The sequence below is a fragment of the Panthera pardus genome, unplaced genomic scaffold, assembly GCF_024362965.1.
Source record: "Panthera pardus isolate Hobbes unplaced genomic scaffold, ASM2436296v1 HiC_scaffold_8, whole genome shotgun sequence".
Classification (NCBI taxonomy): Eukaryota; Metazoa; Chordata; class Mammalia; order Carnivora; family Felidae; genus Panthera; species Panthera pardus.
In genome coordinates this window covers 142343173-142369918 of record NW_026527013.1, presented here as the reverse complement: position 1 = coordinate 142369918, position 26746 = coordinate 142343173, and the positions used below count along the sequence as shown (strand labels likewise).

At 33.0% G+C, this 26746-nt stretch overlaps 1 non-coding gene across 1 annotated transcript; it reads right to left on the bottom strand.

Annotated features, from left to right (window-relative positions):
- Positions 1–9990: 9990 nt before the first annotated feature.
- Positions 9991–10098, bottom strand: LOC128775726 (U6 spliceosomal RNA). The gene has a single exon (XR_008420706.1). It is a non-coding gene; the product is annotated as a U6 spliceosomal RNA (small nuclear RNA).
- Between the last annotated feature and the right edge of the window lie 16648 nt (positions 10099–26746).

The following is a 26746-nucleotide window of genomic DNA, read 5'->3' as shown; positions in this document are numbered from 1 at the left end:
CCATCACTTGTTATTACTATCTATATCCATGAGGATAAGATAAAACTGTGGATATCCTATAATTAAGACTGGTATTCTTCTTTACTGTATAATCCAGTAATTCCATCACTGGGTATTTACCCAAAGAAAATGAGAGCACTAACTTGAAAAGATGTATGCATCCCTATGTTTATCATAGAATTGTTTACAATAGCCAACTTATGGAAGTAACTCAAGTGTCCGTTGATGAAGGATAAAGTTGTGGTATATATATATATACATACACATACCCACATACATACAATGGAATGTTACTCAGCCATAAAAAAGAACAAATAATGCTGAATGAAATAAGTTGGTCACAGAAAGACAAATTATCACTGGATTTCACTCCTATGTGTAACATGAGAAACAAATGAGCGAAGAAAGAAAAAAAAGAGACAAAAAAATTCTTAAATACAGAGAATAAACGGGTGGTTGCCAGATGGGAGGTAATTAGGGAGGTGGGTGAAATAGATAAAAAAAGGGATTAAAAGTACACTTAGCTTGATGAACACTGGGAAATGTATAGAATTGTGGAATCACTATATTATACATTCGAAACTAATATAACACTGTATGTTAATTATGCTTGAAAAGAATAGTATTCTTCTTAATGATATAGTGTTTCAATTATGGTGTTTTGATATAAAATTGATATTTTACATATACCTCCTTTGTTTTAATTATGTATACATAAAAAGCAATCACAGATTTATCATAGGTAGTGGGTTTATTCTACTGATGGCATATAAAAAAAGGAAATCTTTTAAAATGACAAAAAACCCCAATACATTATAATCTATAATCCTTTTGGTTTTATTTTATTGTTTAGACTCAAGAAATAAAAGTTGTATTATCAATTAAAGATCACATATTCGTTTCCTTTTAGAGCATTTGTAATTATATAAAACCAGTGGCTCTTTATCGGCTTCTAAATGTGTTAATTTGTCAATGATAATTATCTTAACATAACACAGCCTACTTATTACAATCAAAATCTATGACTCCTAAAGGCACCTTTATAATGAGGACAGAGTGCATTAATTCTTCTACAAAGCTGTCTTTAGCCCGAAAGACATCAAAGCCAATAAAAACTAAAAGTAAGGGCAAGATAATCACAAAAGGAAAAAAAGAAAAGAACATCACTAATGTTGCTCATCTAGTAATTGTGACCATTCCACTGAGGCTGTGTATCAAATAATAGTCTTCCTGACATCATTCTATACCCAACAATGGATATCATTAAATAAATACATCTGTGACAGTTCCTTATAAAATCCTACAGAGAATTTTTTTCCCGCATAACATCGAATATTCTATTACAGAACCATAAATACACTGTTTTCATGAACTGTATATCTGACCTTGAAAAATAAGGTCAGAATTCAAAGTTATTACACTTCAATTTCCTGAAAAAATGCCATGAAAATATATAGTCTCTCTTGTTACTGCCTGATTGTTAAATTTGATGGGAAAGTCATGAAAATAAATGCTGTATTGCATCACTAGAGCTTAAATAAATCTGCGTAGCTCTAAAAAAAACCACCCAGAAGCCAAAATGAGAGAAGTATGAGTAGAATAAGAAATTTTATTTGGTTTGCTTCTGATTTTCATTCGTTTCACAAGAATGGATGTTTGTGATGCAATTTCTGGACATATTTCATGTAAGGCATTGCTTGTGTTTGCTTAGAATAGAAATTAATGGAAGAATGGAAAGAAAAACTAGGTTCAATGATTCGGTCTCAATTTAGCTGTGTTAAGAGTCATAAGACACTGTGTAGTGTATATTTACATTTGTGCATATTATGTTGATTTTTGAACAAAATTATCTGCATGGTTATAATATGAATTTTTCTCTGATCATACTATCAGGAAAATTTTATCATATATCATGCTGTTTTATGTTATTCCCCCCCTTTATACAAGTGGGACCATATGTAATCTCAACAGACTCTGAAGAAGATGGAAAGTCTTCTACTCAAAAGTCTTTGGAAATCCTGTTAAAAGACTCCTATACCGAACCCTCTTGCACTGTTGGTGGGAATGCAAATTGGTGCAGCCGCTCTGGAAAGCAGTGTGGAGGTTCCTCAGAAAATTAAAAATAGACCTACCCTATGACCCAGCAATAGCACTGCTAGGAATTTATCCAAGGGATACAGGAGTACTGATGCATAGGGGCACCTGTACCCCAATGTTTATAGCGGCACTCTCAACAATAGCCAAATTATGGAAAGAGCCTAAATGTCCATCAACTGATGAATGGATAAAGAAATTGTGGTTTATATACACAATGGAATACTACGTGGCAATGAGAAAAAATGAAATATGGCCTTTTGTAGCAACATGGATGGAACTGGAGAGTGTGATGCTAAGTGAAATAAGCCATACAGAGAAAGACAGATACCATATGGTTTCACTCTTATGTGGATCCTGAGAAACATAACAGAAACCCATGGGGGAGGGGAAGGAAAAAAAAAAAAAAAAAGAGGTTAGAGTGGGAGAGAGCCAAAGCATTAGAGACTGTTAAAAACTGAGAACAAACTGAGGGTTGATGGGGGGTGGGAGGGAGGGCAGGGTGGGTGATGGGTATTGAGGAGGGCACCTTTTGGGATGAGCACTGGGTGTTGTATGGAAACCAATTTGACAGTAAATTTCATATATTAAAAAATAAAAAAAAATAAAAAAAAAAGACTCCTATACCATGTACATAGATAACATACAAAATATGCAGAATGTATATGTTATGAATCCTAATAATAATTAATAATAAAACAAACATCAATTTTAGAAATAAAACATTACCTTTTGTTCACGCCGTCCCTCAGGAGTACTCCTGCTTTTTCATTGTTTCCTTATCATTTACTTGCTGTAGTTATCATTGTCAAATATGCATATATCCTTAAACAATATTTTATCCAGTTTTACCTGTTTTTAAACCTGGTTTATACAATGTATGTTCTTAAGCAATTTATTTTTATTCAGGCAACAGTACTTTTCTAAAATTCATACATGTTACCTAATGTAGCTTTTTCTCGATCTTGGTCAGTGCTATATAATTATATTCTACTGTGTGATTATGCTATAATTTATTTATACATTATTTTCTGATGGACATTTAGAAGGTTTCCAATTTCTTGGTATTCCAAACAATACTCCGATGAATATTTTCATACCTGTTTGGGCATAGGTGTGGACATTTTAAAAAGATCTATATCTGTTCAGTTTTGAAAGATAAAGTCAAATTGTTTCCATTGTGTGTGAATCAGTTTTTTTTTTTCTCCCAGCAGCTTCAAATCTTATTGCTTCAAATCTTAGCCAATGTTTGGTACTGAATGCATGGGTTACAGATCCTTTTAAAATGCAATCAACAGTAGAAGAAGGATTTATAGGGTTCCATATTCCACACTGCAACCCACTTTAAAGACACTACCACTTGAAAAGGCTATGAAATATACCCCCATTCAAAACATATATCTATGTGAAGCTAGATTTTAATAACAAATTAAATACAGAAGTGGATACGAGAATCCAGCTGTCTCCTATTAAGCCAGACATTGAACAGATTTAAAAAAAAATAAAACACAATACTAGTCTTCTCAGGGAGTTTATTTTGCTTTAAAAATGCAGTTTTTGTCATGAAATATGCAATGGATTTACATGTTTTTGAAAGGTAGTAAAATATGTTTTAGTCTATTTTCATAATAATAGTATATAACATATTTTTAATTAATAGGATATATTTAAGTTTACAGAATTTTGTTTTTAAATAAATTAATACATATTTTAAATATTTTTACAGTATTAACTTACAATGCTCTAAATATCAATAGATATAGCCCATGGAGACAAAAGCAGTTTTGGGTCTTTGATATTTTTTTGTTTTCTTTTTCTGAGTTTTTTTTTTTTTGAAATAATTTACAAAACTAAAACCTATCAATTTTAGCCATATAATTTTGCCAAAATAGTACTGTTGTGTAATCATTATCACAATCAGGACACAGAACATTTCCATCACTCCCAAAAATTCTCTCAGCACTTTGCAATCATGCCTCCTCCAGCCATCCACCTTAGCAAACACTAATATGCTCTATATCCTATAGTTTGCCTTTTTTTAGAAGTTCATACAAATGGAATCATATAGTTTACAGTCTTTGCATCTGGTCCCTTTCACTTAGAATACTTTTGAAATTCTTCCATATTGTCGCATCTATTAATAGTTTTTATTGCTGAATAATGTTCTAGTGTTCAGATATATCATAACTTGATTATACATATGTCAGATCATGGGCAATTGAGTTTTTCCCAGTCTTTGGCTATTTAGAGTAATGTTCCCACATTCATGCACACATCTTTGTGTGAAAATATATTTTCCTCTCAGTTGAAAACCTAACAGTGGAATTTCTGGAACATATGGTAAGTAAATGTTTTAACATTATAAGAAATTTTGAAAACATTTTCCAAAGTGACTACACAATTTGTATTCTTTTAAAAACATTGTTTAATTTATTACTACTTTTTAAATTTAAATTTTAGTTAACCTACAGTGCAATATTGGTTTCAGGAGTAGAATTCAGTGATTCATCACTTACAACACTTGCTTCTCATCACAAGTGCCCTTCGTAGTACCCGTCACCAATCTAGTCCACCTCCCACCCATTTCCCACTCCATCAACCCATGGTTTGTTCTCTATCGTTAAGTCTCTTGTGGTTTGCTTCCTCTCTTCTCTTTTTTCCCTCCCTTCCCATTATGTTTATCTGCTTTTTTCTTAAATTCCACATATGAGTGAAATCATATGGTATTGTCTTTCTCTGATTGACTTATTTCACTTAGCATTACATAGTCTAGCTCTATCCACATCATTGCAAGTGGCAAGATTTCATTCTTTTTGATGGCTGAGTTATATTCCATCATATATATATATATATATATATATATATATATATATATATACCACATCTTCTTCATCCATTCATCAGTCTATGGATATTTGGGCTTTCTCCATAGTTTGGCTATTGTTGATAATGCTGATATAAACATTGGGGTGTATCTACCCCTTCAAATCTGTATTTTTTTACCCTTTGGGTAAATACCTAATAGTGCAAGCTCTGGATTCTGGGTTGTTCTATTTTTAGTTTCTTGAGGAAACTGTTCCTCATACTGTTCTCCATAGTAGCTGTACCAATTTGCATTCCCACCAACAGTGCAAGAGGGTTCCCCTTTCTTTGGATCCTTGTCAACACTTGTTGGTTCTTATGTTAATTTTAGCCATTCTGACAGGTATGAGGGTATCTCATCATGGTTTTGATTTGTATTTCCCTGATGATGAGTGATGTTGAGTATTTTTTCATGTGTCTGTTGGCCATCTGGATGTCTTCTTTGGAAAAGTCTCTATTCATATCTTCTTCCCATTTCTTAACTGGCTTATTTGTTTTTTGGTGTGTTGAGTTTGATAAGTTCTTTATAGATTTTGAATACCAACCCTTTATCAGATATGTCATTTGCGAATATCTTCTCCCATTATGTAGACTGCCTTTTTTGTTGATTGTTTCCTTTGCTGTGCAGATGCTTTTTATCTTGATGAAGTCCCAATAGTTTATGTTTGCTTTTGTTTCCCTCGCTGTTGGTGATGTGTCTAGTAAGAAGCTGCTGTGGCTGACATCAGAGAGGTCTCTGCCTATGTTCTCTAGGATTTTGATGGTTTCCTGTCTTACACTGAGGTCTTTAATCCACTTTGAATTTATTTTTGTGTATGGTGAAAGAAAGCGGTCCAGTTTCCTTCTTCTGCACGTCGCCATTCAGTTTTCCCAACACCAGTTGTTGAAGAGTCTTTTTTCTATTGGGTATTCTTTCTGCTTTGTCGAAGATTAATTGACCATATTATACCATTTGTATTCTAACTAGCAATGTTTGAGAGCTTTGATTGCACCATATCCTTTTTCAACACTTGATTTTGTTAGTGTTTCTAAATTTTAGCCTTTCTAGTGTGTATATTTTTTTCAAATTTGTGTTTCCCTGATAACTAAGGACACTGAATATCTTTTTGTGTTTATATGCCATTTCTATATATTCTTTGATGACTCTTTACCAAAGAGTCTCTTTAAAGCAACATTTTGTATTGGAGTCTTTGAATTATTATTATTGAGTTGTAAGGTAAGGGTTATTTATATATTTTGGACATAAGTCCTTTACTGGATATATAATTTGCAAATACTTTCTCCTACTATGTAGTTTGCTATTTCTTTTTCTTAAGATGTCTTTGGAGAACACCAGTTTTAAATTTTAATGAAGTCTAATTTACTCTTTTTGTATTCTACTTAAGAAATATTTGCTCACCCAAAGCCAATTATATTTGTTCTAATATCCTGTTCAAGAAGTTGTGTTGTTTTCCTTGTTTTCTTTTTTTTTTTTTTTCAGGTCTTTAATCTATTTGGAGTTAAATTTTTAACACCATGTGATAAGGATTAGTATTTATATTTTTGCATATGGTTATCCAGTTAATTCAACACTGTTTTTCGTAAAGGCAATTCTTTCCCTATTTATTTGCCTTAGCACCTTTGTTGAAAATTAATTGGTTTTGTATGTGTGTGTGTGTGTTACATCTATATTTATGTCTGTATCTATATCTAATCTCTCTCTCTCTCTATATATGGTTTATTTATGGATTCTTTCTTCTGTTCCATTGATCTATATGTTTTCTTTACATCAAACACATTGTCTCAGTTACAGTAGCTTTGTAGTAACTCTTAAAATCATATACTGTAAATTTTTTAACTTTGTTGTTTTTCACAATTATCTGGCCTATTTTAGATCCTTTGTATTTAAAGTCTTAATTAGTTTGTGTATGTCTACAAAAAAAAGTGATTTTAATTAGGATTTGTTGAATCCATAGTTAACTCTGGGAAGAACTATTACCTTAACAATACTGAGTCTTTGATCTATGTTTTTTTTTAAATATATCTCCATTTAATTATACCTTTAAAATTTTCTCTCAGAAGTATTTTGTGTATTTTATTGAACAAGTCTGGTACAAATTTTGTTAAAGTTATTCTTTTTAAAATTTTCATTTTAATGTTATGTATATGGTACTGTTTTTTAAAAAATTTCAGTTTCTAAACTGTTAGAATACAGAAATACAATAGATTTTATACATTGAACCTGTGTCCCATGAAACTGCCAAATACATTTATTAGATGTATGGCAACACTTTGGTTTAGAACAACAATGAAAAGACTTGGAGTGGTAAAATTATATCACTGTGAGATTTAAGATAACTTTAAAATATCTAGAGAAATCAAGATGTTACCTTGGCTACATTATCTCACTTGATATTACAGCTGTAATACATTTTACTTGCTCAATATTAAATTCAGTGTAAGAATCACAGGTATTTCATCCAGTGGAAGATCACATGGTGTGTGGTGAAATGCACACTCCTGCTTCAGGATAGTAACAAAAATGTTTTGTTGTAGCAAGTTCAGAACAATAGACTCAAAGGCAGCTTTAAATTTCTCTCTAAGCATGGTGGGGTGGAATGGATGGCTTCACAAATGCAGACACTGACATAAATACGAAGATTTAAAGGCCAACATGCAATGCACTTAAAAATTTAAATTAATGTCCAATTCATTTATTTAATGACAAATCACTTAGTAAATTGTGCAAATTTCCATGTAGCAGGTAAGAATAGAAGATACTTCTTTCTGAACACGATGTGAAATATTCTGAAACATTATGTGCCAGATTTTATGGGAACACAAAGGAAGACTGTTTTCTGCAATAAAAAAAATCAAATCCTTTTAAGTTAGTTTTAGTCTAAGCCTAAGATACACTGCCACTCCTAACTTTCTTTGCTAGTTCTATTTAGGGTTGGTTCATGTAGTTAGTACTACTGAAAAAAGTGTAGGCGATTCCACCCAAACACTAATTATTGGTTGCCATCATTTTTGTTGAAACATTGGAGTTCTTTGTATTTAATGGATCCAGACAATGGTAGAGCTTTCATTACCCTAATATTATTTTAGGAACTCTAATTCATTGAGTACTTCTTTCATTTTAGGCACCTTCACATGTGCGAGGTGATTTTCATTCTCATAATAAACCTATGTTGTGAGAATTATTAAAATTATTAAAACCTAGCCTTTGAGGCTGGTTTCTTTCACCCAATTAATATTTGATATCCATCCACATTAATGGTATGATATTAGTGCATCCTTTGTTATTGCTGAGTAGTACTCCTGTCACTGGGTGTTTATACAAATGTTTATCCATTCCTAAGTTGAGGTTATATGCTGTAACCATTCATACAATGTTTTTGTGTAGAGGAAATTTTCTTTTTGCTTCAGTAAACACGTACAAATGGAATTTGTGGGTCATTGGGTAAATGTAAGTTTCACTTCACAAGATACTGAAAAACCGTTCTGAAAGATATGTGGTAGTATCCTATGGTTTTAATTAGCTATAATAAAATTTTAATTGGCCTCCTGAAAGAGGCTGATGATAACCATACATGAAAATGTTATATTGAAATCCTTCATTTTCATTGTGAAAAGTTTAGTTAAATGCTATGTTGATCAGTAATCAAATAGTAAGATGGAAGTTTTTATCCCATTTCTCTTTTTTTTCCCCTGCTATGCATGGGCCCTACATAAAATGCTTATAAATACTGAGGGAGTGGGAGAAAGAGTAGGACTTTCACAATAAAAATTTATATAGTTGGATTTTGAGTATATAGGCAATTGTCAAATAGGTTGTAGATTTTCTTTATATAAATATAACTTATTCAAACAAGAGTATTTTCCCCTGACAATAAGGCAACAGACTTAAGGAACAGATCTTGGAGAAGACTTCATAGATGGACACATAAAAGAACACCCACTGACAGTTTCTAGTTTAATGGACTTTTAAAAAGAGAACATTTTATTTATATTAAAATCCACTAATTTCTACTATATGGGAATGAATTATCAAAACTTACGGTTACGTAAAAGGCTTGAATATCCTGAGAGAACCTTAATGAAAGCATAGCTCATTATAAATCCTCCAGAAGAGAATACAAAGTGCAAAATACTTTTGAATTATCTCATAAAGAATTTCTCTAGGATCCATGGGGAAAAGCTTTATAGAAAATGCAGGACAAATGCTATCAGCCAGCTATTGAATTTTTAGTCTTGCATTCGTTTTAAGAGAATACCTATCGATAATGTAAGCACAACCAAAATCACTCTGCTTAAGTGATACATTTAAAGAATAAGTGTATGTAAATTATATTCAAGTCGACCATTATTTGAAATATTTATGTATGGAATGGCATACAAAGGTATCAAAACAAAAGTGAAAAGATGGTAAGTCAGATTTTAAATAAATGTTTATTTAACACTTTAATTTAGTAAGAAAATTAATACAAGAACAATTTTGTCAAAATTGAGTAAAAAATGAATAATGAATATCCTCTCTCGTAATAAAAACTACCTAGGTGATTTGAGACAATGTATCATTTCCTTTGTTTCTAGAAAGTGCATCTTTGTACCGATGGGCAGTTTTATTTTGAGTTGATTGCTAAGGGTTATCTAAAATTTTCTTAAAATAATTATATGAGTGCACTTACAATTTGTACACTCAATTCTATTCCAATTAATGCAACTGTCAAGGGGGTGGTAGGCGGAGGTGGTTTATCCTAGCATAGCAGGTATGAGGAGGCAAGTATTCAGACTTGCTCTTGTACTTAAGAGTATTGTCAGATTGTGTGAATCATTTCATCTCTCTGGACCTTAGTTTCTTTTATAATAATGCAGAGGGAATGGACTACATGCATGCTTCTCCAATATCAGTTGTTCACATATTACTTGCAAGATTTTTATCATATCTGTGCCAGTTTTGCTACCATTTAATGAACATCACTGTAAGTCAACTCAGTTTCCAAAACTTACGAGTCATGTGTATAAAATTTGTCTCTTTTTCTTTTTTTTTTTAAATATGTGGAACACTTCATGAATTTGTGTGTCATCCTTGCCCAGGGCCATGCTAATCTTCTCTGTATTGTTCCAATTATTTAGTATATGCGCTGCCAAAGCGAGCACTTGACTCTTTTCTTTCTAATTTTCATTAAAATAAAAACATTTTGCTTATATAAAACATGTTTCCCTATGAACTAAAATAATCTTCCATATCACTAGTGATACAGAACCAGATTTGTTTTCAATACTAGTATATATCGGAATTATGTTAAAACCTAATCGATATCGTTAGATATTTAGGATATAATTATGTAATCTATTATTTCAGAGAATGTTATTTTTATAACTCAAAGTCAAAATAGAAAATTTAAATTTAGGGGCGCCTGGGTGGCTCAGTCGGTTGAGCGACCGACTTCGGCTCAGGTCATGATCTCATGGTTTGTGAGTTCGAGCCCCGTGTCAGGCTTTGTGTTGCCAGCTCAGAGCCTGGAGCCTGCTTCTGATTCTGTGTCTCCCTCTCTCTCTGACCCTTCCCCACTCATGCTCTGTCTCTCTCTGCCTCAGAAATAAATAAACATTAAAAAAAATTAAAAAAAAAAGAAAATTTAAATTTATATAACTTTTTCATTTTTTATGTTCTTATAGAATGACGTGTGTAATAGAACTTTCTATGCTTTTGCAACCTAAAAAGATGCATAGGTGAATAAAGAATATTTTCTTAACTAAAGGATGGTTTTATAGTGTAGTATCATACTGGTATTTCATTTTAAGGCAAAACTAATCTTTAATACATTCTTGGAGAAGTAGGGAATCCCAGTTTTGTTGCATTGTATTAATCGAAGATGCCCCATACGCTATGCATAACTCAAAATTATCACTGCCTTTATTCAAATTATTAATGTAACACAGCTATTTCTAAATATAATGATGAGTATTTTTACTCATCAGTTTTAATTACTTTTATTTAGAGTGCCATATTCTTTTACAAAGCTCGTATTTTCATAAGAACTTCAAACTTTGTGAAATCTTACTCATCCCCCTACCTCTCCCCCCCCCCCCCCCCCCAATTGCCACATAAAAGCTTGAGCTGTCAAGGGGAGGAAAAGATCATGAAAAACATTCAAACATCCCTGAGAAGACCTGATTTTAATGCCTTAATAAATAGTTGAGTGTAACATAGTAGCCTTCAAATTTTACTTAGCACCACACTTCTAGTACCATAGCTCCATTTGACCCTATAAAAATGCTGTTAATGGCTCTGTTTACTAGAATTTATTGCTACCAAGATGGAAAGTCACAATGCTATGAAACGAGTAATGTAGCAATATGCAACCTCAAGCCCTATAATGTGGCTATATTTTGAAATCATTAAAATGCAGATGAGGATTAAGCTAAAGACTGATTTTGTGATTGCTTTTAAGATATTGAGTAGTTCTTAAAATATACGTATGGGTGAGTGTGTATAAATAACTTGCATATTAGTGTATTTCAAAATTGTTCTGATGGAAAAGGGTGTTTTCTTTGGCCGATGATTTCCCAGTTATTTTTAAAATGTTCTGTGATTCATCAAGTAATCAGATAAATTTCTGTTTTTTACTATTGTGATTGTAAATATACAGCTTTCTATATTTTTTTTTAGTAATTTTCAGGTATTCCTTGTATGAGATATTTAAAGTGTTTTGAACAGAAATGTTCTCTTATTGCATATATCTGCTTCAGATTATTGTGGGGCATTTCAAATGAGTACCTATTATTCTTCTAGGCAAACTTCTTTAATGGTGTATATTTGTATGCACATATATTAACACATGTTTATATGCATAATCTCTTTGATAGATAAATTCTTGGTTTGTATCAACTGATTCTATCAAGATATGAATTAAAACACCTCTACAGAACATGTTCATTATCTACAGGACAAAGTACAGATATTATTTACTTTATATAAAGAAATACAAACCTGTTGAATAATATTAAAATCTGAAATTTCAGAGGGGAATTTATTTTTTAGAACAGATATTTCACACTCTCTTCACATTTGATAGCTACCCTATATCTGTTTAAAAGGCAGAGATTTATCCAGTTTCTTCGGGTTTCTTGCTTTTACTTGGCTCACTGCATGTTAGTGGCACTAAATGGACAAAAGAGGACCCTTCACAGACCACTTAGCTCACCTCCATTGCTCTGTGCCCATTGATCCGTATAAGCTGTATTTCTACAAAATGTTACAAAAGAGGTTTATTACTTGATTTTTCTTACACTAGTTAGAATTGATGATATAATTCTGGGGACATCTTGACATTATATTTCTCTTTTCCCTCTAAAGTGTCTCAACCACACCCATGGCTTCAAATACTAGCTATATTAACCAATGGCTTTCAAGAATAAATGTTCCCTCTGACGACACTTAAGCTACAGACTCCCTACTCCACAGGTCTCCTTTGGAACACCTTAAATTTAGTATTTTCCAAATCAATGACCTTCTCTCCTCAGCCTAATCTGCTCCTGCTCCCTTGTTCCCTTTCTGGATTAATGGTGTCCCACAGCATGCAAATCCTCTGTCTTTTCAGAACTAACGCAAAAGTCTTCTAGCTGGCTTCTCTGGTTTCAGTCTTGCTATCTCCAATTCCTTTACCCATGCTGCAAGTGGAATGCGATAAACATAAAACATAAATCTTAATCTATTTTTCACATTTTAGGAAAATTAGTACATTTTCAGACACCTATGGATAAAGGTCAAGCTGCATGAAGAAACACACAAGTTTCTCTCTTGGGAGGGTGGAGGATCCTGTATACTCCTTTTCTCTGCTTGTCTTACTGGCTTGTGTCTGCTGTGGCTTGGTTCAGCCCTTGGAAGACATTGGTGGGACGAGGACTGTAGGAAAGTTAGAAGACATGGAGAAACCAGGGGAGAAACACCGCTTCCTTAGTCTTTAAAATGGCTGTGACTGCTCTGCAGCTCCAGCTTCCAAAGGGCAAGAGTCCCTCCTCTCTTATAGTACCTCAGTTCTAGGAGTGGTAATAGTTTCTTGCAATTCTGGCTAACCTCTGGACTGCTCCCGTTCATTTTCTGTCCTCTATGCTTCTCAATCACCTTTTAAACCAATTAGTTATCTGTGCATTTAACTAAATGGAATGTCCGATTTCCTTTCACTGACTGAAAACCTGATTCGTAAAATCATTGCATTAGCATCTCTCAAACTTTCCTCGATGATTAAAAAAATAGATAGGGTCTTTGGAGCCAGATTTGCCTCATGTCTACATCATTGGTGATCTCGGACAAATCCCTTACAACTACGAGCCTCTTTTTCCTCATCTCAGTGTCTGAGGGTTATACTATGTGCCTCACTGGGTGGCATGAGAACTAAAATAGAATTTGATAAGGTGTGAATGTGCCCTCGGCACAGTGCCTGGCACCTGACAAGCACTCATTACCTGGCAGAAATTGAATCAGTAACATTCAGTGATATACTGAAGTCCTAGTGCCTAGCCCAGTACACATGGTACATGCTCAATAGTTACTGAAGAAATCACCAACTACTCTTTTAACAAGATGTCTCCTTTCCTTTATCCTCAAAGCTATGACTTTAATTCCTACCTGAATGCCTGACTGCAACACATTCTTTACTCTTCTACTTCCCATCTTTATGCCCCTTCTTTTTTTTTTTTTTCAACGTTTTTTATTTATTTTTGGGACAGAGAGAGAGACAGAGCATGAATGGGGGAGGGGCAGAGAGAGAGAGGGAGACACAGAATCGGAAACAGGCTCCAGGCTCCGAGCCATCAGCCCAGAGCCTGACGCGGGGCTCGAACTCACAGACCGCGAGATCGTGACCTGGCTGAAGTCGGACGCTTAACCGACTGCGCCACCCAGGCGCCCCTATGTCCTTTCTTTATCATCTTTTAAATATTTTCTTATGGCTTTTAAGATGAAATGTGAACTTCTCAGCTTGGTGTAGGTTTCATGTTTTCTTCTCAATCGTTATTACAATATTAGGCTCATATCTTTACCATGTTCTCCGTTGCTTCCAACTTTCCTTGTAATTTTCTGAGTGACCTGTAAATCCTCTCGTCCTATTTCATCTGTACTTGATGACTGCTCTCCCTTTAGCACTCTTCTTAGTTTCCAAGTAATCTTAACTTTGCTTTTACTTAATGACTCAGTTCAGGAGCTTATTTTCTGTAGACTGGTTTTTGAATACTCCCCACTTTCCTCTGTAGACACCTCCAACACTGTAATTTCCTGATTATGGCCAAGTCTCTCACACTTGATGGTAAACACCTTTTTCTTAAAGTGTTTAGCATATTGGTTGGCATATAGCAGTCATGTGATAAATGTCTGCTTGATAATGAATCAAGAAAGAGCTGAGACTGAGCCCATACATAATGCCCAAAGATGCCTCTTTTCTAAGTAAATCAGTCTGTTAATCTACTTCTCTGAAAGGGTTATTCACTAAATCTTCTCCCTTATGTAAAAAATCATATGAAATTTGATCATATGAAATTTAAACTGTTCTTACTATAGTTCTTTGATGTATTAATCTATAAACCCTGGCAAAAAGATGTAATAAGCCTCTTCTGAAGTTACTTGTTCCTTGTGAATATGTTCCTTGTTCTTCATGAATTGTACTGCTTTCAAAATGCTCACAACTTATCATTTTACTAATTCATTTAATTAATTAATTATTTTGAGAGAGAGAGAGTACAGGAGAGGGGCAGAGAGAAAGAGAGAGAGAGAGAGAGAGAGATCCATCTCAGCACAGAGCCCAATGCAAGGGTCTATCCCACGACCCTGGGATCATGACCTGAGCCAAAATCAAGAGTAGGATGCTCAACTGACTGAACCACCCAGGCACCCCACTAGTTCATTTTAAAATCTTAGTTTCAGTTATACAAGATGAATATGTCTTAAAGATCTGTGCTATAACACTGTGTGTATAGTTATCAGTACGTTACTGTGCACTTTAAATTTTGTTAAGATGGTAAATTTCATGTTAACTGTTCTTACCACAGTGAAAAAATAATTAAATCTTACCCCTAATTAGCAGCAAATCTCATCAGCTTGTTTCTTTTCAGAGCCCATCTTTTTATTCTTCCTATAAATTAAAATTTTTCTCTGGCTCTAATCTTGTGAAAGTTTGTGATTTCTTAAGAGTAACTGACATCTCTTCATCTGTATATTACTACAAATGCCCTGGAGTAAATTTCTTTTGGCAGTGGAACTTAAACTCATTTAGAGCAGGGAAGTGGTCTTGCAAAATTACTTCACTTCTTGGATTTCAATTATTTTTGTTCAATGTTGACTTACACTTTAGTCCAAAGTTCAAGTCCCTCACAAAGAAGACAGATTCTGATTCTTGTGTTGCAGGAATGATGCATCCTGACTTCCTCCCCAGATGGTGACCCATGTACACACACACACACACACACACACACACACACACACACACACAGTGACTCACTTAACCTTATATACTGGAGAAAAGAAGAGTAGTGGAAGACAACTTTCTCAAATATCTTTCTCTATTAATGGCAATTCTAAGAATTATCAGAGGAGCAGAGTGCCATTTTTTCCTTTGATTTTCCTTCAGTTTCAAGGCAGTGATGAAAAGAGCTAACAGACTACTGAGGTAAAAAGCACCCACTGATTAAGAATATCAGTGCAAAATTCTCGAGTATCTTAATTCTTAAGACATATTTTTATGCCTGTGTTAAAGAACTGAATTTTGCTTCTAGGTATTTTGTGTGTGTGTGTGTGTGTGTGTGTGTGTGTGTGTGTGTGTATGATCAGAAGAGCTGTCAAAAATCTCATATCCTTCCTAGAATGATTATATGCCTTAAAGAAAGAAAATGTGAAAGAATTACAAGAAAATAAATATAAACATTGCTATTGTCCTATTCACTTCTGGAAAATGCAAAATTCTGGGCACTCCATAAATATTGTTGATTATGAATAGAGAGTGAATTTCTATCAATTGCTGGCAACACGGTCCATCTCATTTGATTTACTGAGCTATATAAAAAGATAGATTACATTTAAATCTTTTTTATTACAGTTAATGTTTTATTATTTTTATGTTTAAGTACCACAAAGTTGATGTAAATTTTCTTTTCCAGGGAAAAATAACCAGTGCTATTTAATCTCTACTAAAGATAAATAATACCACAAGGCTAATTAAAATAAAATTGAATCAAATGGGTTTTTAATGAGTTAAATCTTAGTTAATATAAACATGAATGATTTCCTGTTTGTTTTTTCTGGCACACAAGGAACTCAAATGTGCTTAAATTTTAGTAATCATATAGTCAATGTGTTCATTTTATTGTCATATGTGTACCTCATGGTTGTGTCATATTTAAGTTTTCAACTTTATTGCATGTTATTAAGCCAGTGTTACAGTTAATTAGTAACTACCTGATAGCCATGGATCAATACTTTAAGTTGGCTTCAAACTGTATAATGTCCAGAATGTGGGAAATCACTAGAAAATTACTGATGTCTTTATATGAGTTATAGACCTTGGAAGTCATCAATTTTTAATTATGCAAATACTAAATATTTAGGTGATTGTTACTCATAAAATTCATATTGTGTTATCTAAGAACACTTATACTAACCATGTATAATTACTAAGATTAGACTTTAATTGGTAATCAGATAAATTATAGTAAGTTCATATTTGTTGATTTTCCTGATTATTTAAGAAATGTTTACTCAATATTGAAAATCAGAATTCCTGAAAAAAGCATTTTAAAAATAAAATCACCAGTCATCCCACTTTCCAAAAATAACTGATTTACAAGTTTGATGTATGTATATACATACACATACACACACATGCCCACTGATATGACTTTGTAAAACTTCTTTAGTGACCTAATGTTTTAAAATTTGTATAGTTCTTACACAGATTGTGTAATTTATTTTACTAATCATTTACTGGGTAACGATTAGGTCTCTTTACATAACATTGGCTCCAAAGGATGTCAAAAGTGGTAACATAAAGATTTCCAAGGTCAAATAGTTCTTATAATGCTGTTAAATCATTTTTCACTGACAATTTTCTCAGAGATGTTATATACTACTAAGCATTATGAATTTCCAAAGGAGATATAATGCAGTGTTTCCCAATTTATTTTATCATGGTATCCTGCTGTTTCCCCAGGTACATCTTTTGTGACTATAGGTCCTTTAAACACAATTTGGAAAATGGTGATCCAGGCTTCTGGCCTGATCTTCAGAGAAGTTCGATCCTGACAGTAAATTCTTTAAATAATTGATTTTAGGCTTAAGGTGTTAATCAGGCATTCCAAAATGTAGTTTATCTTTCCTAGACAGACCGATATTTTGACTTGTGATTGTGGATTTGGCTTTTAGGTATAATTTCATTCACATCTTAACCACTAATATTATTAACCCAGTACCATTCTTGATATGTGTTAGAAGAAAATAAATGTATGTTGATTACATAAATGGATAGTAATGTTTATGATTATGATGAGGGTAATGATAACTATGGTGATGAGCAGGAGGAGGAGGTTATCATTCATTTGGTTCACAAATACTGCAGCAGGAATCTTATATATATTATTTAATCTTCTAAATTATTACCCCCTTGGCATAGGTGTATTTTCCCAACTTAGATATACAAAATCAAGCATCAGTATGTCTAAGTAACTGGCTCAAAGTTAAAGGGATGGTAATAAGATTTCCTGTGAATTATGGTTGATTCTATAAATTATGAGTGTTTTTAGCTGCTATTTAATCATTATTCATTATATGAATAAATGGAACTATATATATATATATATATATATATATATATATATATATATATATATGGCTTTCAGCTACTCAAAATGTTAGACTCATCCAAATTGCTAGATTGGATTATTACAGAGTTCACCAAGCTCATAATGAAAGTGGAGATTAGTCCTAGTCCTAGAAAATTCTCATGACTGAATTGCTCAAATTATGATTGATATCTTCAAAATAGTTCATTCACATATTTTCTTGCAACCCTTCTTTTGGAAGGAAAGGTACTTTATTGAGTTGTCTCAATCATTTGCACATGTGAAACTCATACGTTTCAAATGTTTTGTAAAAGACACCAAAACACCCCCTAAAAGAGGGTGTTTTTGAACCTGTAGGCTGCATAAACATATGGTGAAGAATGGCTGAGTGTGAGAGGTGGGAGGCTAAGGAAAATCACTTCCCCAGTCTGGGGAGGAAATGACATAAAATATTATTTGATTAGCTTTCTAAGAAATTAGGCAGTAGGAAATCAGGTATGTTAGTTACATGATATATCTCAGGTGAACAAACCTTAAGCACAGGGGATTCTTGCTTTGGTCAATATTCTTTCACCCAACAAAAGTAAAGGAAGCCTACTGCTGTAAGATGTCAAGGGATCACTGTGGGTTAAGATGTTGGCGAGATCACTGGGGGGAATCTGACTCTGTCTGAGCATTGATTTTCAAATTGTGGGTCACAAACATTTAACAGGTCCTATGCATTGCATATGTGGGTTGTAAGCAGAATTTTTCATTAAACTAGAAAAGGTTAAAATAAATTAACAGACTTTAACAATTCTAGTCAAATAAATATTTTTTCATAAATATTTTATTTTACATTTGTCCAAAAAGCTTGAAAAATACTGTATTACTTGCCTTCACTATTTTCTCGGACCACATGATCCCCATAATCATAGAGAACACTAAACAGCAGAAAATGGGATTTCCTTCCACTTGGATGGGAGAGGAGCTAAGAGTCAAGATATTTTGTAAATCTATATTTATGGACTAAGATTTGCCACCACCTACTGTAGCAATTTTTATGTGATTTGAAATAATAAGTGGTGCATTATTTCTAGTATCACTGACTTATTTATTTCAAAATTAATTTAAAAATCCAATTTATGTCCAATTTTTGTCATGAAATCCTCTATTAGTAAGACAAGATTGTAATTGTGAATTGGCATTGCTTATTCGTATTTAAACTGCTCACTTTCTTTGGATAGTTCTTTATATTATTTTCTATTAAAATTCTTTCAATTTTATAGTACTTCATTTTTTAATTAAATGATTTCTCCAGTATAAACATCTTTTAGTTAAAAATTTTACTCCCTTGAGCTTTATTGGGTAACATAACAATAAATTTTGAATTATATAAATTTTATCAGTTTATAAAATATTAATATATTAAGGTAACTTAAACTATGGAGATCACAAACTTAAATATGTGCTTACAAATGTATTTGAGATGCATGTTTTCCCTCTTCCCACAATGCTATCAACTTTTGAGAGTAATTATTTCATCATGTGTTATATTTTTCTAACCATTTTACAATTCCCAGAGCATGCAGTAATATGTCTTTACAATCCTATCTTTGCTATTAGTGAAAAAACTGTAAAAAAAATAACTTTATATCTTTAGATGATGGCATAAAATGTCTATGGTTAAGTAAAATTCGCATACAGGAAAAAGGGTTTTGCTAGTCATTCCTCAGTTGTCCAATGTATCTACAAAATAGTACAAGGACAAGTCGCTGCTGTGCCTCTCTCTCTTTTTTAAATTTTACTAAGGATAGAGCATTGTATATGTGTATGTTATGATAATTTACACTTCAAAGTGTCACCAGAAGTTGCAAATATCAATAACATCATATGTTATTGATAGGAAGTCTTTAGGCATTGGTTTATTAGTTAACTATTATTGATACTCCAACTTATTCTTTTATTATTTAATACTTATTTATCTTTTACAGTCTTAGAGGACTTGCTGTGTACTAGGGACAATGTCCTTTAAATTTAAACACATGTACAATTATTAAATGCAAATTCCATAAATGCTCCCACTTTTACTGCTAGTATTTATACTAAAGGCACAGAGCAATCTGGAAAAGTATATTCATTCATTGGAAATAAATGGGAAGAACATTAATATCATATATTTGAAATGAGAAAAGCCTTTATGTTCAGTCCAAAAATATCCTCTAAAGAAGGATGAAACTAATAAATAGCTGCAGAACACTTGTTCAACATCAACAAGCATCCAGGAGAAAATTAGGTTCTGGGATCTAGAGTCAGACAACAAAAATTCAAATTCCAACTCCACTGTTAACTTGTTCTGTAATTTTAGCAAGTTTTTAAATCTTCCTGGATCTGAGATTCCTCATCTATAAAATGAGAAACTTCCTTGTAAGGCTGTGATGAAAATCAAGTGAGCTCATACCAGTAAAATTCTTAGGAGAGTTCTGGTAAATAGTAAAACTCTGTTTTAACTATTAGTGCCCAAAGGTTATAACTTTCCTTCTAGAATCTATTTTAATCTCCTTCCTCCCTTCCTCCCTCCCTCTCTCCCTCCCTCCCTCCTTCCTTCCTTCCTTCCTTCCTTCCTTCCTTCCTTCCTTCCTTCCTTCCCTTTCTTGACTTTTTTATTTATAATGACATTTTGTGGTTTGCATTTTTAGACTGTTTATAAAGTTTATGCTCTTTAAAATACTCTCTTGCCAATAAATAATTTTACATGATTTTTAGTAAATGAATGGTATTTTAATTATAGATTAACTTAATTTATTCAACACATCCTTCTCCTCTCTCCATTGATTGGCATTAGCTTTTCCTCCTTATTTTTTGATTATTTTAAATAATGCTGCAATAAGTATCCCTATAGGTGCATCATCAATAATTTCTTTAGCATAATTTTGATCTGAGATTACCATGCCAAAATATATGCAAGCCTTTAAGGTTCACCATGGAAATACCAAATTGTCTTCCTGAAATGTTATTGATTTGCACACCTGCTGATAGTGTCTGTGTCTCTTATTTCTAGTAAAACATTGTGACACTGGTGAGAGACTAAACATACAATCAGACAACAACATCTAGACAATATAGAAAAATAGAATCCTGACCCACAAGATGCAGCCATCACCCCAGGAAGCCAGCCTACTATCAACAAGTCAGACATGTAGGAAGTCAGACCACTTTGTCTAAGAATGAGTCTAGGAAGTCAAACAACAACCCCTGTTAACAATTGGCCCCAAGTGACCAGGACTTGATAAATAACTTTCAGCTTCTCTGATTTTTGCCCCTGCTTTCAATTTAGGATGAACCAGAGAGAACCAAATACGTATCCCTAATGAGTGACAGGAGAAGCACTGCTTCTAGTTAGCCAGCCTGCAACTCCCCCACGCCAACAGCCTCCAGGCTGAAGCTTTCCCTTTTTTCCACCACACCTGAAGCTTTCCCTTTTTTCCACCACAAACCTTTCGCAATTCCTCTGCCTGCCTTTGAGTCTCTGCCAAGTCCAAGTGATGGTGGCTGACGCTCTTGCTGTACAACTCTGAATAAACAGACTTTGCTTATTCTCACTTGGTGGTCTTTGTTTATTTCTGCACTGGGAAATGCAGAATATTTATTTTTAAAACTAATTAATTTTAATACTAATTAAAAATAATTACTTTTATTTATACCTTCTAGGCAAAACAATGGCATTTCTTTGCTTACACTGTTGTTCTGTTACTTGAGTAAGTGGGTATCTTCATGCCATCACAGCTACTGGAGCCTTTCCTGTTTCCTTACTGATTTTTATTTCAATTGCATTAAATTATTATCATATTATAATTTTAACCTATATTTTGCAACTATTTTTTTCACTAATACAAAAGAGAGCTGTTACATTTTGCTTATCTATTTTTAATATATAGTATATTTTTAGTAATATTCTTGAGATTCCTAGGCAGAAAATTCTATCACCTGCAAATAATTATGTTTAATATCCCCTTTAGGATACATTTCTTATTTTTATCCTTTTTATATTATTGTCTAGGTCTTCCAAAAAATGTTTTTAAGAGTTGTGCTGCCTTTTGGGATGAGCACTGGGTGTTGTATGGAAACCAATTTGACAATAAATTTCATATATTGAAAAAGAAAAAAAGAGTTGTGCTGGCAGCATTCTTATCTTGTCCCTCACCTAACAGAAACAGCTGCAGAAAAATCTCCAATGATTTTATTATCTATAGTTGCTTTGAGGTAAATGCTGATGAAGTACACTTCTATTCCTAGTATATTAAGAGCTATTATCAGAAATTATATGTTTGTCAAATATTTTCGTATCTCTGGATAAAACTAATTTGCCCTTTGACCTGTTGAAGTAGTAAAATATAAACAGTGATTTCCTAATTTAAATATCCTTTGGTTCTTAAACCTTAGCTGGTCATTATTTGACTAACATGGTGCTAAATTAACAAGTTCAGAGCCTTGGAAATTTTATTGTCTTTCTTTTGCTCTAAAATTTAAAGATATAAGATGTAAGTCCAAGCTATACTGCTAGTATCCCCTACTTTTAATAATTCTCTTCCAATTCTGGCATCTACTATCTCCATTGCAAAAGGACTTCTGGAATTTCAAGGGAGAGTGGCAAAACTTGGGCGAAGCTTCACAGAAATTGTAAGATTTGTATTGGCTGATCAATGAAATGATGGATATTCACAGACAGAAGGGGAGGAAGAGATGGCATGAAATCCTAAAGGATAATTTAGGGATAGGAAATAGGAAAGGAAGTAAGGAGAGACAGAACTGTATTTTATATGTTCCATGAGCAATGATTAGACCTTTTGAAGAGGTCTAATCTAAGAGAAAAACCATGAGGGATTTTATTGGAGGAATAGATTGGTATCATACTGAGTAGGGTGTTAAATACTAAGGAATCTGTATTTTATTCAGTAAGTGGTTTTTGAGCCAGGCATTGATATACAAAATGATACTTGAGAAACAGAATTCCTGTGGTGTGTATGGGCTCAATTACAGGAATGCCATCTAGAAGCAAGGAGATTAGTAAAAGAGTCACTGCAATCCTCTAAGGTGGTTTTTGCATCCTTGCTGTGTATGAAAAATCTGATTAAAAAATTATCTATTTCCCCAATAATATAGTTGTTTATAATTACAGTTTGTGCATTTTGGCTGGTGGTTTCCTAATTTTACCCTTGAGTTCTTTCAAAACTCTTGGGTAGATGTCAACTGGCCTGTCAATTTATCTACATAAACAGATGTTCCTAACAGAAACCTTTAATTTTTATTGGAACGTATGATGCCACAAAAATAATTCAACATCTTATTTGCTACAGAGGAAATATTTGTTGTCGGTGTATTATATTTAAGACATATTTCACATGATGATACAACAGAATTTACACTTTCTGGCCAAATTTTTTGACTGAGATTCTTTGATAATGCCTTTTTATGCTAAATATCTAAATACAAAAGCATCAAACATGATTTTAATTAACATCCTGTGAATGCTTCTATTGTATGGTTTTTGTTAGCTTAGTGTGAAGCTATTCTTTAGAGAAGAATAGGCTTGAGGGGCAATAGTCTTATTAGAGGCATAGTTTTTCTTTGTGACTTTTCTCCTATTAGAGATAGTTCCTTATTTTGAGCATAACATTTATTAAATTAAAATCTTCTACACACAGCCTGTCATAACAGCTGTAGGCAACATAGATCAGAGTCTCTCTCTACACTTAACAACAAACAATCAAAATAGAGGAGAACACTTAGGATATACTCAAGGAAAGCCAAGCATTTCATATCAAGTCAAGTAGTGCTTACAACATGAAAGCTACAACCAAAGAGTTTCGAACATGTAAGACCTCATGGGATATACAATTAGCACGAACTCTTCTTAGGAAACAACTAGATGATAAACTTGAAACAAGAAGTCACCGAGGGAAATCTTAGCACAAGGTCCAAATGCATTTTACTCCAAATTTAAGACAAAACAAAGGTGCCCATAAGGGCAACTGAATATAATGTAGATGTTATATATCCAGCAAGTATAGAGATAGCATAAATAGTATCAGTGGGGGTTGGGCATGGAGTCGGGGCAAGAAGGTAGTGAGGAAAATAATCTCACGGATTGCCTCAGATGTGATAGCTCACAAATCTAGTTGTAGAGATATAAGCACATTAACAGTACAAAGATAAACATGAAGAAAAATAATACATTGTTTAAACTGGATGTGAAGGAGGGGAAAGAGGGGAAAAAAACAGGTTAAATTCATAATAATGTGCATAATAGGCAAGAGATAGACATGTCTAAAAGGAAAGGGCTCAAATAACACAATAAAGTAACAACTAAAAATATATATAAAACTTCTTGCCTGTATGAAGACTTATGCAAAACAAAAACAGAAAACACGTCAAATAACATTAATGATCAGAAAATTGCCAGTTATATTAATAAATGTATGTATTAAGCTTGCCTATTAAAAGGAAAATAATTTTCAAGGTTGCTTACAAAGCAAAACCACTTCTATGTGGCATATGTACCTAAACCAAAGTATTCCCTAAGACTGAAAATACAGAGATGGGCAAAAAGCAACAATGAAGAAAACAAAAACAATCCATAGATTTGGAATTTTACCCAAAATACTTAAATGAGAAAAACAGTATAGATACCATCACTTAAGATGTTTCAGTTCTTGGAACAGGTCAAAAATGTGACAGATTCAGAGTGTGATGCACCTTGCAAGTGTCACAGGACTGTAATATATTTCCAGATCAATGCTGTGACAGCTGATTCTTTAGCTTATTAAAGACTGGATATGTCTTATAAAATGCCCTCCAAAATATATGCAAAAAAATATAGAAAATAAAGACTTTTAGAAGAATACAGAATCACTCATAAGCACTTTAGTGATACACACTATTAATTTTAAAGTATTATTATTTCTGATATTTTCTTTTTTTAGGTTATATATAAAAATATATAATAAATATATATAACATGTATACATCACATGTATGTTTAACAATTTACAGTTTTACACTTTGTTTTTCTAATATGATAAAATGGACATTTTCCATTATTTTTTAAAATCTATAATATATAGATGTACCATACTGCCTTATTGTAAAATATATATTTATGTTGTAATTTTACTTGTACAAATATTGTTGGCATAAAGAGGAGCCTATATAAATCTGTATCTCTGATTCCATCTTTAGAATTAATTACTAGAAATAGAATTTGTATATCAAGGTGCATAAAGATTTAAGGCCATCTTTTTTTAATGGAATTATTTTACTAATTTCTACCACCCTACACAGTGTATGTTTGCATATCTTATCTATCTTTTTTCATTGTTTGTTTTAAGAAAGGATAAGCTCATCTATTTAGAAATTGAAAAGAAATCTTTTACTTGTATTAATTGCATTTTTTTCTTTACTAGCGAGAGTGAATATTTTCCACAGTGTTAATTATAGTTGATTCTCATTATTCATGGTAGTTAATTGTATAAAGTTGTTGTAAACACTGAAATAGTGGATACTGAACCTTTCCTTCTAGGGGAAATACAGAATTAGGTTCTGACGGCCTGTGGTTAACACATTTCATCAACTGATCATGACATAATCTTTTTAATGCATGTTTCTATTTAAAGGCATTATATATAACTGTTGATTCATTAACACTGAACTCAAAGTGGCTAATAGCGCTACAACCCATGCCTTAATGAAGCTTATTTAACACATGTATTAACATGTGTTAACACATGAAAGTGCCCCAAATATCAATTTAGGGTTATAAATAAATTTTAGCAAGTAGGTAAAGTCACAAATATGGAATTGCCAAGCAATAAGGATTAACTGTTTTTTATAATGCATTTCTTTTTCTTTTTCAAATTCATTGTTCACAGCTCTGACCATATTAAACTAGGAATATTGATGTTATTCATTCATAGAATCTCTTTGCCTATTAAAGAGGCTAACTCATTGTTATATTTAAAGTTATTTTCCTCTAGTGATTTCTTTGCCTTTTAGTATTCCTCAGAGTGTTTCTTCATGTCCAACCATTATACCTTTTGTGGACTACTGTTCCATCCTTTTATCACTTTTTCAATTTCTGTTGTGCTTTAAAAAAACCTATCCAACCTATAAAGAAATGAATGGGCTCTCGCATTTTCTTCTAATTGGTGTGGCTTCTTTTTTCTTATTCAATTTCATTATTAATATAGATTTTGTCATTGTAAGTTATGAGATGAAAGTCTATGATTTTTCTTCTTTTAAAATAATTAAGCTCATTGTCTTGGTGTCACTTATTGGATAATACTTTTGCTATATGGATTTATAAAACCGTAATATCTTCTGTGCTTCACTTCTCTTTTGCTGCTATAAGAATTTACCACATAGGGGTGCCTGGGTGGCTCAGTCGGTTGGGCATCCAACTTTGCTCAGGTCATGATCTCACAGTCTGTGAGTTCAAGCCCCGTTGTCGGGCTCTGTGCTGACAGCTCAGAGCCTGGAGCCTGCTTCAGATTCTGTCTCCCTCTCTCTGCCCTCCCCAACTCACACTCTGTCTCTCTCTCTCTCAAAAATAAAATAAAAACATTAGAAAAATTTTTTTAAAGTGACTACACATTTAATGGATTAAATTGACATCCACTTGTTATCTTACACTTTTGTAAATCAGAAATCCAACATAGGTCTCACTGGGCTAACATCAAGGTATCTGCAAGGCTGCATTCATTTCTGGGTTCTCTAGGGAGTAAGCTGTTTCCTCGTCTTTTCCAGCTTCTAGAGGGTGCCCACATTTCTTGTTTCCTTGCTTTTTTCTTCCACCTTCAGAGCCAGCAACTGTGAGTCAAGGTCTTCTCATGTCTCTTTGATCTGATCCTCCTATCACTGATTCTCTTTATCTCCACAGCCAGGAAATGTTCTCTGCTTCTGAGGACTCATGTGATTAAGATTGAATCCTCATGGATAATTT